This window comes from Papaver somniferum, chromosome 1, assembly GCF_003573695.1.
Source record: "Papaver somniferum cultivar HN1 chromosome 1, ASM357369v1, whole genome shotgun sequence".
Classification (NCBI taxonomy): domain Eukaryota; kingdom Viridiplantae; phylum Streptophyta; class Magnoliopsida; order Ranunculales; family Papaveraceae; genus Papaver; species Papaver somniferum.
Genome location: NC_039358.1, coordinates 3,892,619 through 3,907,312, shown reverse-complemented (window position 1 = coordinate 3,907,312; position 14,694 = coordinate 3,892,619). Strand labels below are relative to the sequence as shown.

Genomic DNA, 14,694 nt, shown 5'->3' with positions numbered 1-14,694 from the left:
TATGGGAGAATATCATTTGTAGGTTCGGTGTACCAGCGATGATCGTTAACTTAGATCGCTTTGTCTCCGCATAAGGTCCAGAGCATTGGTAGCCTCGTGATTTTTAGCCCTAAGGACCTTGATTTGATGCCTCAGCTGGTCATTCTCGCGCTGATAGTTCTGTAGAGTGATGAGAACTTGGTCTAAACTTTCCCGATTAGCTAGGGACTGGATGTGAGGTTGTCTAGTCCTCCGAAGGAGGGAAAGACCCTACAAAGCAGCATGGTTAGACCTCGGATGCAATGAGGAAAAATTGAAAAAAATGAACAGCGTAAAGTTATAAAGGATACACACTGCAAACTGGAGTTGCACGGCACGATCAAGCACTTGAGGAACCTCAGTCATGGCGTCGTATAAATGGTTATCTTTAGGCAGCATGTCTGTTCTCTCCATACTGCGTGCGATGGCGGGATGTTCTATAGCAGAGTCACCAACAGTAACAACAGAACCACAGGGTTTGTACCAAACTGGTAAATAGGGCTCATCGTTTACCTTTAAGCGTGGTAGGTATGTCGGCATACAGACTGGGCTGGCTGGAGAGTAACGAGGTAATAGAGGACCATTATTGGGAGCGTCATCACCATCAACTTCGTCGTCACTTATGTTAATAGGAGATGGAGCTACCGTTTCAACACTAGTAAGAGGTCCGGAGTCGTTGACATGGGAGGCAGTCGTAAGAGTTTCCGGAAAATATCTCACAGCAGCAGGACGGTTCATTGGGTAAGGCCTGCGCTCACCCATACGCTTTCTGGCAGTATGTCTAAAAGGTCCGACATTGTTTGAAGCGCCTGAAGGGTACGTAGGTGGATTCGTTTGGTGGAGACATGCTGCATACAAAAGGAAATTTATATATATGTATATGGTTGCTTGATTAAAGGAGCAAGGTAATGTCGTTTGCTCCACCGTCAGCAACAAGAAGGGCAATTTGAGAAGTAGTTTTCTTAAGCGAAGGATAAATTCTCCTAACGGACAAAGTAAAAAGTGCATCACAATATATGTATGTAAACTGAAGCCGGGGAGATTAATTAAGGAAGAAGCAACCAAATAAAGGGTTAGCTGATGTATCATTGCCCCATGCAGTGCGAAACAAAGTAATGACGAGAGAAGGAGTGGTTTTTCATACCTTAATCGATATAGGTCCTTGAGAAGATAATGATGCTGTATTAAAGACACAAAATCAAAGGACATTAAGTTGATTACTTCAGGTGTGAAAGAAAGCATAAAAAAGAAAAAGGAAACGAGGAGGCCGTAATTACCAGAGAAAGCCAATATTCTGAGAAAGCTTCAGATGTGATGCTGGGATGATAGTTCATCTATATTTATATAGGTAAAAGAACAGTGTATACAAGCAATAAAGGCTAAGAGTTCGATAAGGAATGAAGTTCTCAATGTCTCAGGAGGAATCAATTCTTAAAACATTATGGCGGTGACTGTTTTTGCCTGGGATGCGGAACTTATTATCGAGAGTCCCAAAAGAGAAACAAACATCTAAGTGCTAAAACTCCGTTGGTTTTCACAGACGACGCATAGTGGGTCATCAAAGGATCCACTTCTCCCGAAGGAACACGGCTTCACGAATGAAAATTCTAAATACTCACAGGGCGAACACGTGTTGGCCAAAGAAAGGGCCAAAGGACATGTAATGTCCACGTGAGTGGTTTTTTGAAATTTTAAGCGGCCGTGATAGACCTACCGAGCTAGTACACCGTGTGATGTGCACCGAAAGGGGATGGTACGGGACGGTCAAAATGTCACCCTTTTTGCATTGGGATAGGGGTGAGGTATGAGTGGGTCTCATCCCCTCTCACATGGTGCACGTACATCACGGTGCACCAATCATTTTTGAATTTTAAATACATCGTTGGTACTTCGTATGGTTTGGGTGACCGAGTAATAACAGCTTCCACTACACCAAATCTAGGTTTTTGTAACAATGACTTTCCTAACTAGTTTTATTTTGCTAACTCAAATGATCCATTATGATTCTAGTAACCGTTATAAGGAGTTAGCAAACTAAGAAATAGTTACCATAATTAGGAATTAATTCATAAAAACTAAATAACTATTCAAAGTGTGAGATCATTAGTTATAGATCCCTAACACATTTTTTACTAAATTACTATTACAACTATTCCTACCCCATATTAGATGTCTACTAAAATCAACCCCATCTTTATAACTATTTAGCATTTTTATTACTAACACACATGTACATAGCTAACACAATGGTTTATTTTGAAATTTAGAAAATGCAAAATACAATTTTAATATTTTATAAGTCTTTCATTTGGAACCAACTAATGGGGCTAGAACCATGGAATAACTTAAACCCGGAACAAATATTCTGGGAACCAAAAATTTCAGTCCATATATTTCCTACCACTATCGACGCAACCAAAGTAACCAAACTAAACTCGAGCTCAACATAGACTTGACAAATTTTCCATCTCCTTCTACACCTCAGATCGAAACCAATCGGAAGAGAAAAACCCAAGCAAACTCAAATGATCCTTTTCTGAATCAAACTCCAATCAAAGAAAACCCAATCTCATTCTTATGATTTCTCTATATACTCATCAATTTCAGGGAATTTGAAGAGATATAATAACGATGAAGGTGATTGAAATTCGTTGGTTATCGTTTCTGGTATGATTTCCCTTCTTTTTATTATTCGATTACATACTACAGTTCTTCAATTGTGAACTTACGGTTTAAACAATGAGGGTTTTAAAAGCATTGGGTTTAATTGAGAGTTTTTAATTGTGATTGTTGCCAATAGCTATCGCTATTTTCACGGTTCGTCTTTAATTTGTATTTGAATTCGTGGGTATTCATTAATTTTTGTTGTAAATTGTTCTTGGTATCTAATTCGATGAAGAAAACTTAGGTTTTGGTGAATTCGCAACATTTTGGTTTGTATTTATTTGCTAATTTGATGAAATTCTATTGAATTAGAGTAGTCCATAGTGGCTAGGTAATGTGGATTTGTGAAGCATATCGAATACCAACAACCCTTTTCTTGTGAGTAAGTTTTTCAGAGAGAGTTAGGTTTGTACAAGAATTCAAAAATCTGGTCATTGTTCTTGTTCATTGTTAGTTTGGGTTTGTAAACTTCCATTGTTAGTTTGGGTTTGCAGACTCTGTCATGATGCAGAATAGGGTTTCTGGTAGTGATTTAGTTTGTTGTATGATGTGCACAGATGTTGCCCAAGTCTTTTGATGAATCAGTTGGGAGAAAATTTCTTGTGACTGAGGGATATATTGCTTGTAGTATGATTAAGTAGTCTCTCTGCTACTTAACCTCTCTCACTCCCTCTCTAAAACCAGACTTGAAACATTAGAAGGTGATGAGCTGAGTATTTTTTTGTATTAATCAATTCATGTTGGTGAAGCCATTGATCGGTGGCCTCTTAGATTTTATTAAATCAGGTGCGGAAGCACAGGTTGACTAAACCTGGCTGTAGTCCCCCCTTTTTTCTTTCAAAACCTCACCAAGTTAGGGTTTTACCCTTATACAAAACATAAAAGTTCAGTTTAATCCACCAGGATGATCGTTTTAGTTCACCAAGCACAGAAGTTTACCAGCAGTTTTGTCCACGAGAAGAACAGAGAAAAAAAATATGAAGAGTTAGCTACTTAGTTGAATTCAATGCGAAAATCAACTACATATGGATTTTTCGTTTATGCTCTGCAATACCGATAACTAATTAGCTCTTACTCGTGATATTGAATTAGGTTTTGCAGAATGATGTGAATTGTTTTCTATAACTTTGGAACTTTTGATTATTCTTAGCTTTTATTATCAATAAATCTAGGGGGTTTGTTAAAATTTCTGCTAAACAGTTGAGATTATCACTGCGAAACAATTTAATTTTGAATTCAGACTTGTGTGCAACGGCATATGATGCACGTTCCTCTTGTGGATGATGAATTGCATCACTGTGGTACCATGGAGATCTATCTACCAACCGCGGTTTCTCATTTTACCATCATCGTTGTAAGAGTAGGATTCGTAATCTTTTTACATTGCAGTAATACTTTTTCTTAGACAATGTTTAAATACTCCTTTGTCTCTTCTTTCTTGCTGTAGTATCGTCTCATCTTTCCTGTGGTAAAATTGTTCGTCTCATCTTTTGTGCGTTCGCGGCAATTTTAGGCATAAGTATATCAAATGACTATCTTACTGTAAAACACAACATTTCAGTTCTTTTTTGTGCGTTTGGTGAGATTTTAGGTTCAAGCATATCAAATGACTATCAAGATTTGTCTAACTTGATAAAGTATGCTAAAAGAACGCGCAGAGATTTTAGGTTCGAGCAGAGATGGTATGGATTCAGATGACCCGAACGCGCCTTGCAAACTTGGTTCTCATTTCATCACACTTGAAAAGATCAATGGTGAGGAGGAGAATCTCTATAAAGAAATCAAGGTAGTCGTATTCACCTTTTCTGCTCAAAACTCCCACTTGTATAGTATGATTTTATTATTATCAGTTTATATGTGATGACTGACTACTACACTTGTGTCCCCTAGCTATGTAAACTTGTCTATCCTACATTGTTGTTGAGCAAATGCAGTTGAATCCTTTCTAGACTCACAAACTTCTTGAACTGATCTCATCTGAAACAAGGTTCACTAGGGTGTTGGCTGTTATTCTGGGTGACTGTGTAATCTATAACAGATCTGTTGAGAGTAGTAAGGATACTTTATGGTAGTTGATGTCATCAGCCAGAAGATTGGTCTTTACTGCATACTTCCTGAGATTCGAGGAGATACAGAACAAGGTATGTCTTGGTTGAGAAGATTTATCTTCAATTTTATTTTTCCCATTACGCTCTTCAGTAAAGATTCTTTAGCCCTATCCTTTTACTATACCTACTGTCTCATTATAGCAACTTATTGTTGTGTGCAAGGGATATTTTCGATGTTGGTTAAGAGATATTAGAGATTTTGACCATATGGATAAAACTCAGATTTGAAGCTGCAAAGGCATATAAAGATTAGTGATTAGGTTGGTTAAGAGGATGCAGTTTACCTTTGGATGAGCATCCGTTTAACGTTTTCTCCATTATCTAATTAGTGTTATTCACTTGTTGCAAAACCATAGATGGTATCCCCTGTCTCATTTTTAAGTGTCAGCTTATAATTTCGAATACTGTGATCTGTAACTGTAAGCATAATCCTCTTGATTTGTTTAAATTAGTTTCCCTGTCAGCCATGTAATGTGCGTTCCTCATGCTATACCGTGGGCTCATGGTTCTAAATAGTGCTCTAAGTAGTTCTATTCACGTATTGCAAGTTTGAAGTACAAATATCTAAAGATTTGCACATGGAAAAAGTCGTTCATCTTAACTAAACTCTAATGAAGCTTCCTTTTATGTCTTCGTGCAGGAACTGGTGATTCCGTTAGGAGCATGAAATTTTGTTGCGCACGAACTAAAGTAAAGAACACTTCCTAAGAAACGGAAATATCGGGTTACGGATGTATGGTCATGGAGTGGCAGTAGCAATTCTGGCTATCTACTTTACATTCCTTCCTATATCAATACCACCATCCCTTGCTTTGGTTTCACAATTGTTAATCTTTTTGTTTAAGTTGTTGGCAGTTGTTCTTTTTGTTTTAGTTATTGTTTGTCAATTTTGTTTTGTTTGTTTAGTTAAATTCTTTTGTCAGTGCTGACAGATTTGCAACATTCTAGTTAAATTTCAGGAGTGTGACAAATTCGGATTCGTGTCTCAGAAACTGATTAGTGACTCGAAATCTTCCGATTTTGTGGACTTACTTTTATTTTCTCAATTTCGTTTTACAAATGGATTCCCGAAAAGAAATTAGATGAAATTAGATTGACCTTGTTATCCGAAACCTACTGTTTGGTTTGGACAAGTGTATCTCAATTTGATAACGTTTTGGAGACACAAGTTTATGTTGTCGTTGAACGAAATATTAGGAATTTAGAAAAAATCGGATTTGTGTCTCAGAAATTGATTAGTGACTTGAAATCATTTGATTTTGTGTAGTTAATTCCATTTCCTCAATCTCATTTTAAAAATGGATTCCCGAAAATTCATTTAGATTGACCTTGTTATTTGAAACCTACTATTTGGTTTAGACAAGTATCTCAATTTGATAACGTTCTAAAGCCACAAGTTTGTGTTGTTATCCAACGAAATAACTGGCGCTGAAGTAAAACTAGCGCCAAAGTATGAAACTAGCCCCGTAAATGGTGTGATTTCAACATCTCGGGTTCAATGATTACTCGATTTGGACCCGAGCTTCTCATTCTGGTAAAATGAAGACGAAATATTTCAGATTTGAACATTTCGGGTTCAAAGATTACTCGATTTGGACCTGAGCTTCTTATTCTGGTGAACTGGAGACGAAATATATCAGATTTGAACATCTCGGGTTCAAAGATTACTCGATTTGGACCTGAGCATCTTATTATGGTTAACCGAAGACCAAATATATCATATTTTAAAATCTCGGGTTCGAAGATTACTCGATTTGGACCTGAGATTCTCCTTCTGGTGAACTGAAGACAAAATATAAGCTTTGTGGTTTATAGTTTTTATGCCGTTATGCCATATATGATTTTCGAATCAACACTGAGATTCATATTTATCGATTCCGATGATGTATCATGCTAATTTTTAAGTCAGAACCCTCCCGAAACTTCTTAGTTTACCACATTTGAAGTTCTAATCGACAATGATCTTCATATTTATCGATTTCGATGATGTATCATGCTAATTTTGAAGCCAGAACCCTCCCAGAACTTCCTGATTCATAGTTTGTATGACGTTATACCACATTCGAAGTTCGAATCGACACTGAGCTTCATATTTATCGATTTCAATGATGTATCATACTAGGTTTGAAGTCGAAACCCTACCAGAGAAATATTCCAAGTATCCAAGTGCCCAAGTAGAAGACAAGTGGAAGAAGTCCAACAAAAATGAGCAAAAGTTCTCAAAAGCAATAGACGGGACAAATACTAAGATTAACTCATTCAAATTCATGATTTTTTATTACCATATTGAAGAGAATTCAAAAAGAATAAGATCATTCCGAGTTCGGACGAAGAAGTTGCTGGCAAATCAGAGTTACGCAGAAAGCACAAATTTATCCAACAAAAACACAATTGCCTTGATCCGGATGAAAATGCCAAACGAAATCCGCACCATCCACATATCCGTATGAAAACCCCACACGAAATCTGCACCATCCATAGGTTTCCATAATCTGTATGACCAAATAACTATCACTTTCCTCTACGACTCTCTCTTCCTCTCTTCCTCTTTCTCCTCCGCCTCCCTAACCATTGCCGCCACCTTCACGACTCAGTGACCACCACCAATGAATCAATCTCTCTCACACACTCTGTACTATAGATTACTTAATTGCTTAGCGATGGCAAATGGAGAATGATTTGGGCGTCGTTAAGACTTAAAGCACAAAGATTAAGCCGGATCTAGGGTTTGTATAATCTTCTCTTAAATTAAATCTGTACAAATTAACCTTTTTTTTTCATTATTATTTCATAGTTTTGAACTATTGGAGTGTGTTTTATGCGGATTTTAACATTTAATTTCATATTTCTAAAGATGGGTTTCCATACCAGGTTTTGTCGACATCAAGGAATTGGGATTTTCTGGTAACTTTTTTTTTCCATTAGTTCTGGTTAATTAACTAGGGTTTCTGGTGGTGACTTAGTTTATTGAATAGTGCAGATGTTGTACGAGTCTTTTGCGGAATCATTTGGGGTAAAATGGCTTGGGGCTAAGGAAGATGTTGCTTGTAGGATTAAGGAGTCTTTCTGCTACTTAACCTTTCTCACTCCCTGTATAGAAGGTGATGAGAAGAGTAGGCTTTCAGATGAATCAATTTTTGTAGATAAAGCCAGTAATTGTTGTTGGCCTCCTAATTTTGTCAAATATCTGTTTAAACGCATAAAATATGTGTTTGTTGAGCTTCGTTTGTGATTTAGTAATCAATGTCACATGGATTTGATGTTGTTTCCTGTATTTCCCTGTATTACTATCATGTGCAGGACATTACTTTTGTCTATCTTCTTGGATGTTGCAACTGTATTTGCCTATGAAACTCTATTCAAGTGTATTTCAGTGAAACATATGGTTCCAGGTCCGCATATGATGCTCTCTTTCCTGTTTTAAAGTTCATTTTATATTTTGTTTATTCACTAACAAAGTATTTGTTTGATTTTGGCAGGAAATTATGGAGTTGCTTTCGCAGTTTTAGAACATAAAGAGGTAAATACCTTGCCATTCAAAAATGCGTGACTCAATAGATTAATTATTGATTATTTATACTTATGCATAATGTATGCACAGGATAAAAAGGAAGGTTTGGTAGCCGAGGCTGCTCGAGGACTTGCTTGGATGGATGGAAATGTAGAAAAGATGGAAAAGTAAACCCTTTAGCAGTTGAGAAAAATGTGAGTATGCTTGGCCTTATACGCAAGTACTGCAACCGTAGTCATGGCAGCAAGCATGATATCTTAATGCACATAATATGTTAACCAGCTAGGATAGGTCTATATATTTACAGGTGTTCGGGTTTGCTAATTATAGATTTTTTTTTTTCATTTTCTAGTTTTGATTAGATTCATTCAAAACCAAAAATGGATTCGGGCTTTGAGTTGGATTCAGTAAAAGGGTTTAGCTCAATTTTGAGTTTTATGTTACAGTTGTGTTCAATCTTTATGCATTTTCAATTTGTTGAATCTGGATCTTCGATTGAAGATTTAACTGGAGGATGAAGTTTGATTCAATTATAAAACTGATTGAAGATCTTTAGTTTCAATTTCAATTTTTCGTCTTCGCTTTTGTAATTTGATTTCTTGGGTTTTTGGATTTTAGATTTTTCTAGGTCAGAGAAGACGAATATTGGAAGTGCATCATTAAGCGGGGAATTAGTGAATAAATTGACTGGACTTGCAGCAAGTAATTTATGGATTGTATCTAGGGAAATTACTTATTTTTCATTACAGTAAGTGAACATTATTATTTCTTCTCTTGCTTGGTTAATTTACATAGTTGTTGCAACTTTGTTTTGTTTTCGTTTTGTTTCATTCTGTTTTAGGATAATTACTAGTTTTCATTAGTTGTTTATTGGCATTAGGGATTTGGTTAAGTTGCAATTTCATTTTTGCTGTGTGTAGGCCTGTCACGGAGACCTGGATTTCGGGATGTATGCATGAGATAAGGTTTTTTACTCATCATCAATGCAAAATCATTTAATCCCCAGTCGATGGATTTGATATGGACATATTGCAATTAGCGGAGAGGTTGGTTTTGACTAGAAGTGTCTGTTTTTGACTACTTGTTGTTTTTTATGTTATGTACCTGAAAATTTTCCGCGCTATCTTGTTAAATTAAATAGCACGGATAGAAACGGTGAGCTTATGGTTCCACCTTCAGCTATAAATGCGACTTATATTTCCTGCGTCCGCAGCTCGAGTTAAGGTTAGCATCAATCATGCTTCATGGTTATATGTTATGTGATGCTACTCTAGATGTGTTGATGATAATTTATCTATTTTTGTTGGATACTGAGAGGTTTGAGGCAGTACGCCCTGTCCTAAGAGAGATGGCTCTTGCTGGTCTTGTTCACCTGGATGCAAAGCAAGAAGCAAGTTACCCAACATATATTTACTTTGTTGCTCAAAGTTGTAGGAAAGAGTGAGTTAAATTATCTCGCTTAGATTACTTACTTTCAATAGGGTACAAACTTCACTATCTAGATATCTGCATAATGTGCTTGGGTTCTGATCATTTTTGTTACATAGGTGCTCCTGAATTATCTAAAGAAGCTGCTGGTGTTTGCTTATGGTCATTGAGTCAAAACACAGATATTTACAAATAATGGTAAGGAATTCTTGTTGCTCCTGCAGTCTGTATCAATTTGCTAACTGATCATTCTACTTTTAATAGTGAGTTGGTTTTAGTTTATCCGAGATATTGGGCTCTCTAAAACATGTGCGACTGCAGGACAAGGTGTACTTAAAAAGCTGGCGAATGAATGATTGCAGCACTCTACTAAATATTTTGATCCTTTAAGGGAGTCTGTTAAGATTTTAAGGCAGGAGGTAAGATACATTATTTTAATTCGAATCAACTACTCAGTCTACGCAGAATATCATGTTTAAAAGATTTATCTTGTTTATATTGACAAGTCAGGAATTCTTGATATAGCAAACCTTGTTGTCTTTGATGCAGAAATACATCATCCCACGGCTTGCAAATTGCTATGCTAATTCCTGGTTCTATCAGATATCTAAGGTACCCGATTTCAGTTTGTATATTAATTTGAGTACTTATGCCCCTGCAAATTAGTCTTAGCTGCATGTTTGATTACCAAGCTGTTTGTTGCTGCTATTTTCAGGAAAAACTTCCTGTGCATAAAAGATTTAATGTTTGAACGCAAGGATCACATGGAGACTCAAATGTTGCACACCCACCATCCGAGCGGTCATATGTAGTGTACTTTTGATTTATTAATGCATGATGTAACCTTTAGATAGAATTACACTGATAGAAGTAGGTTGTTCATTATATTTTCCTAGTGTATCAACCTTCTAATTTAGTGAATGGTTGCATAAATTCACTGGATATGAATATGAATATATGGATGTATTGTAATTTCACAAACAAGAATGATTATAAATTTGCAGTTTCATAGTTCGAATTTGAGAATATACTGCCTGACAGTTTCAGGTGATCGGAACCTGGCTTTCTCAGGTGACCGGAACTGGGCATTTACAGGTGAAATCCCTGCCCGGAATCACCTGAAAGGGCCTCTTTTTTAATAAAATATAATAATTTCCTAATGGAGTAAACGTGTTACTGAATTTTGGAAAACTAAACACTTGTCATCTCTTTAGTGGTCATTTTAATAGTAATAGAAAGAGTTAGCAATGGTAATAACACAAAATTTACATTACAAAGTAAATATGAAGTGTAAAATGGAAATAGTTAGGGTAAATATTGTAATGAAAACAATGTGTTAGCCAATTTAATTTTCCTAATGGATTAAAAGAGTTAGATAGAATACTAACACATTATATAACTGCTTATCCATAACCATTTTTCTTAGTTAGGGAAATTAGCTTTTATTTTTCCCTAACACTTTATTTCTATTACAAAAACTTGGATTTGGTGTAGTGTTCTGAGATAGACAAGTACATATTGGTACATGGAATTATCAAGCCGAGCTCGTGGTGAGTCCACACAGCATGCCGACCAAGGCCGCGGAAGGTGATTTGATTAACTGGCCGAGACGAATTAGAATGATCCGCAATGATTAATTTGTCTTTTGTGTTTCTTAATACTTCAACAAGTTGAGAATTAAGAGGGAGATGTTTATACCTTATTAAAATAGTATACGTGCGTATCGCACAAGCTATTAAAATACGGTTTATTATGGAAACCAGTGGGTTTATTGAGGAAACTCACATGGTTTATTACGGAAGCCCAATACGGTTTATTATGGAAATCAGTGGATTTATTAAGGAAACCAACATGGCTTATTATGGAATTCCAATTCGGTTTATTGTGGAAACCCGTGGGTGTATTGAGGAAACCCACATGGCTTATTATAGAAGCCCGGTTCGGTTTATTGTAAAAATCAAGGGCTTAATATAGAAGTCCAGTCCAGCTTATCGTAGAAGCCCAAATGATTTATTTTAAAAATCATTTTGAGATAGACACAAATCTTGGAAGATAGAAAAGGATCTTCCAAGATAGTTACAAATCTTGAGGAGATAATATGGATTTTTCAAGATAGATACAAATGTTGTGGGGATATACACAAATCTTGAGAAGATAATAAAGATCTTCCAAAATTTACTCAAATTCTATGAAGATAGATAAGGATCTTCTAGGATATACTCAAATCTTGTGAAGATAGACAAGGATCTTCCAAGATAAACTCAAATCTTGACAAGATATATAAAGATCTTTCAAGATAGATATGGATCTTTAAGGATGAGTACAAATCTTGGTGGTTATTCTGGATAACTACAAATTTAGGGTTATTATGGAACTAGATTAGGGTTTTATGCCTATAAATAGAGGCTAAAATCCAACTCAAAAAGTACATCTATTCCTTTTCTCTACAACTACTTGCTTAGAACTCTTGTTGATTTTATCATCGGAGTGTCTTTGCAGGTATCCCCACCACTTTTCATCAACAATTCTTTGGAGTTTTTCATCAATGGCGGCGATTGGATCATCTTACACACATCTCGAAGATTGTTGGCGTGATTAATTTTTGCACCAACATATACCTCTTTGAAGCACAAACTTTTATTTAATTCGTGGGTTTGAACCTAAATTTTTTTAAAAGAAATTACTCTTTATGTTCCACCCGATGTCCAGCCATGTTGGCCGTCGGCATCGAACCCGTTGTTCAACCATGTTGGTCGTCCGCTGCCAACCCAATGTCCAGCCATTTTGACCGTCCTCTGCCAACCTGATGTCCATCCATGTTGGTTGTCCTCTGCCAACCCGATATCCAGCCATGTTGGTTGTCCGCTGCCAACCCGATGTGCAGTCATATTGGCAGAACATTGTCAACACATCGGCCAAGGGCCAATGTTCCTTTTCCTACGCAATGGAAGCTTTGGATGAAGCTTCATCACAAGAAAATGGCGCATATTTTAGCACGCGCCATGCTAAAAACATGGGGTGTTACATTATCACACCCTTCAAATAATTTCGTCCTCGAAATTCAAAACCAAACTATTGTGGACAATCTCTTTAGTTTGGATTTCCTAAGCAAAAGTCCCATACCAGATGCTCAAAAATCACGGGTTTCTTCAAGTTGTCATGAACAAAATTTAGACCTTCTGAGCAAATGTCCCATACCACCTGCCCAGGAATCCAAAAGCGCTCACAGCAATACCAAGAATCTCAATTGGCCAGTGCCAAGAGGATATCTCAACAAGGTATCATAAGTATGCATCCCATACTACACACTCAGGAGTCCCTAAAGTTCACAAGGTTGATGTCATTAAAATGACAATATTTTAGAAGAGTACTGTGTGGATCAGTATCCAATTTTCCATCGTCCCTGACGGTCATCCAGGTTGCCACTCGTAAGCGGGATGCTAGCCGGGCCTGACAACGCAGATCATTGTCCAGTTGTCAATGTGTGGGGATAATCAGTCCCATTGTCTACCCATCGTCCCAGACAGTCTTTCGGATATCCACTCGTAAGTGGGGTGTCACTTAGGTCAGGAAAACTCACAGTACTTGAACAAGTTCAACTCGATTCGCATAGTAAATGGCATTGCAATCACAAACTCTTTCCGCGCAAAAGTTGGCCTACTCTCCAACTTTATTTCCCTTCGAAGGAAAAATACTCGTCTGACGAGTCCACTGCGCATAGTCCCTAGTGTTTTCTCGGAACTTTCTCTGATACCAACTGTGACGGAACGGAAAATTACGCCTTTGCCGCGCTGCCCCACATGTCGTAGCTTCCCCGATGCGCCATAATGAAGCTATGATCTGGGCCTTAAAGCTAGACAAATGTACGTTCATTGACCTTGCAAACATGCTCTTGGAGCATGATGCATCTAACTTAGATTCCACAACGTTCCAACTTACCCTGGTTCTGCAAAGGGTTTATTAAGTAAACCAAAAACTTTCTTAAAACGGCAAAAACTGCCTTTTGAGGGCCTAAACGATGGAATTTGGCTAAATTCTGGTCACCATGTCGATCTATATATCCACATGTCTTGATATTTGGGATGTTTCCAATCAAAATTGACTCCTCTTGAGCTAAATTACGACACTCGGGTTTTTAGCCTATGTTGAACGCCTTGATAGAAAGTATGAGCATCTAGTGAATGGAATGCAACTTGCCTCATCAAGTTTGGCCACAATCATCTCTTGCGTCGAGCTACCGAGCCAGATGATATGAGAGGACAGTATGTCGCAATCATCCCTCAATTAGATGATATGAGCGACAACGTTCTGGACCGACAATGCTACAACTCATTGCGGCTGCCTACGTACCTTTTCCTACTCTAAAGGGATCAAGCACAGACCGTAGTTCATCCTCGAAGGGACAGAAACTTAATCCAACTCGTTTGCATGGCCGTGGCCAAGCAATAATGGAAATGGTCTAGTCCTTATAGGTCGTTCCATCAAAATGCATCCAATTGATGCATGTTTGGTCCGCAATATGGCATAACGATGCCTAAGCATAAAATGTCCTATTCGCGAGGCTACGCAACTATAAATGATCCTTATGCATCATTCATACTCTCCCGGCTAAGCTATGAATATTATTTGGTGCATAGTCCGCATATGCACCATCAACCAACTACCCCTCCCTATATATGTTAATTTGACATTTTTAGAACTCAAATTCGGGGAGGAAAAATCATCCATCAACTCCCCAGGCCATGATGGATGCACCTTACCATTCTGTCCAACAGCGATGTACGGCCGTGATGGTTGTACATGTTCGTCCTCTGCCAACCCGATGTCCATCCATGTTGGTCGTCCTCTACCAACCCGATGTCCAGCCATGTTGGCCGTCCGCATCCAACCCGATGTTCCGCCATGTTGGGCGTCCGCTGCCAACCCGATGTCCAGCCATGTTGGCCATCCTTTTCCAACTCGATG

General features: G+C 37.6%; 2 long non-coding RNA genes across 4 annotated transcripts; both read left to right on the top strand.

The window, feature by feature from the left end:
* Window positions 1-2,458: 2,458 nt before the first annotated feature.
* Window positions 2,459-5,836, top strand: LOC113277758. 2 transcript variants are annotated; one of them, XR_003325133.1, is made up of 3 exons: window positions 2,459-2,685; window positions 4,341-4,823; window positions 5,431-5,836. It is a non-coding gene; the product is annotated as an uncharacterized LOC113277758 (long non-coding RNA). The 2 variants fall into 2 exon arrangements; XR_003325134.1 differs by having other exon boundaries at window positions 3,923-4,823.
* Window positions 5,837-7,342: 1,506 nt separating this feature from the next.
* LOC113325063 lies at window positions 7,343-10,747 on the top strand. Of its 2 annotated transcripts, none has more exons than XR_003347973.1 (14): window positions 7,343-7,516; window positions 7,645-7,694; window positions 7,771-7,891; window positions 8,091-8,182; window positions 8,270-8,310; window positions 8,392-8,495; window positions 8,920-9,049; window positions 9,222-9,347; window positions 9,443-9,525; window positions 9,619-9,741; window positions 9,849-9,927; window positions 10,051-10,148; window positions 10,279-10,341; window positions 10,445-10,747. It is a non-coding gene; the product is annotated as an uncharacterized LOC113325063 (long non-coding RNA). The 2 variants fall into 2 exon arrangements; XR_003347974.1 differs by having other exon boundaries at window positions 7,344-7,516; window positions 7,662-7,694.
* Window positions 10,748-14,694: the final 3,947 nt, after the last annotated feature.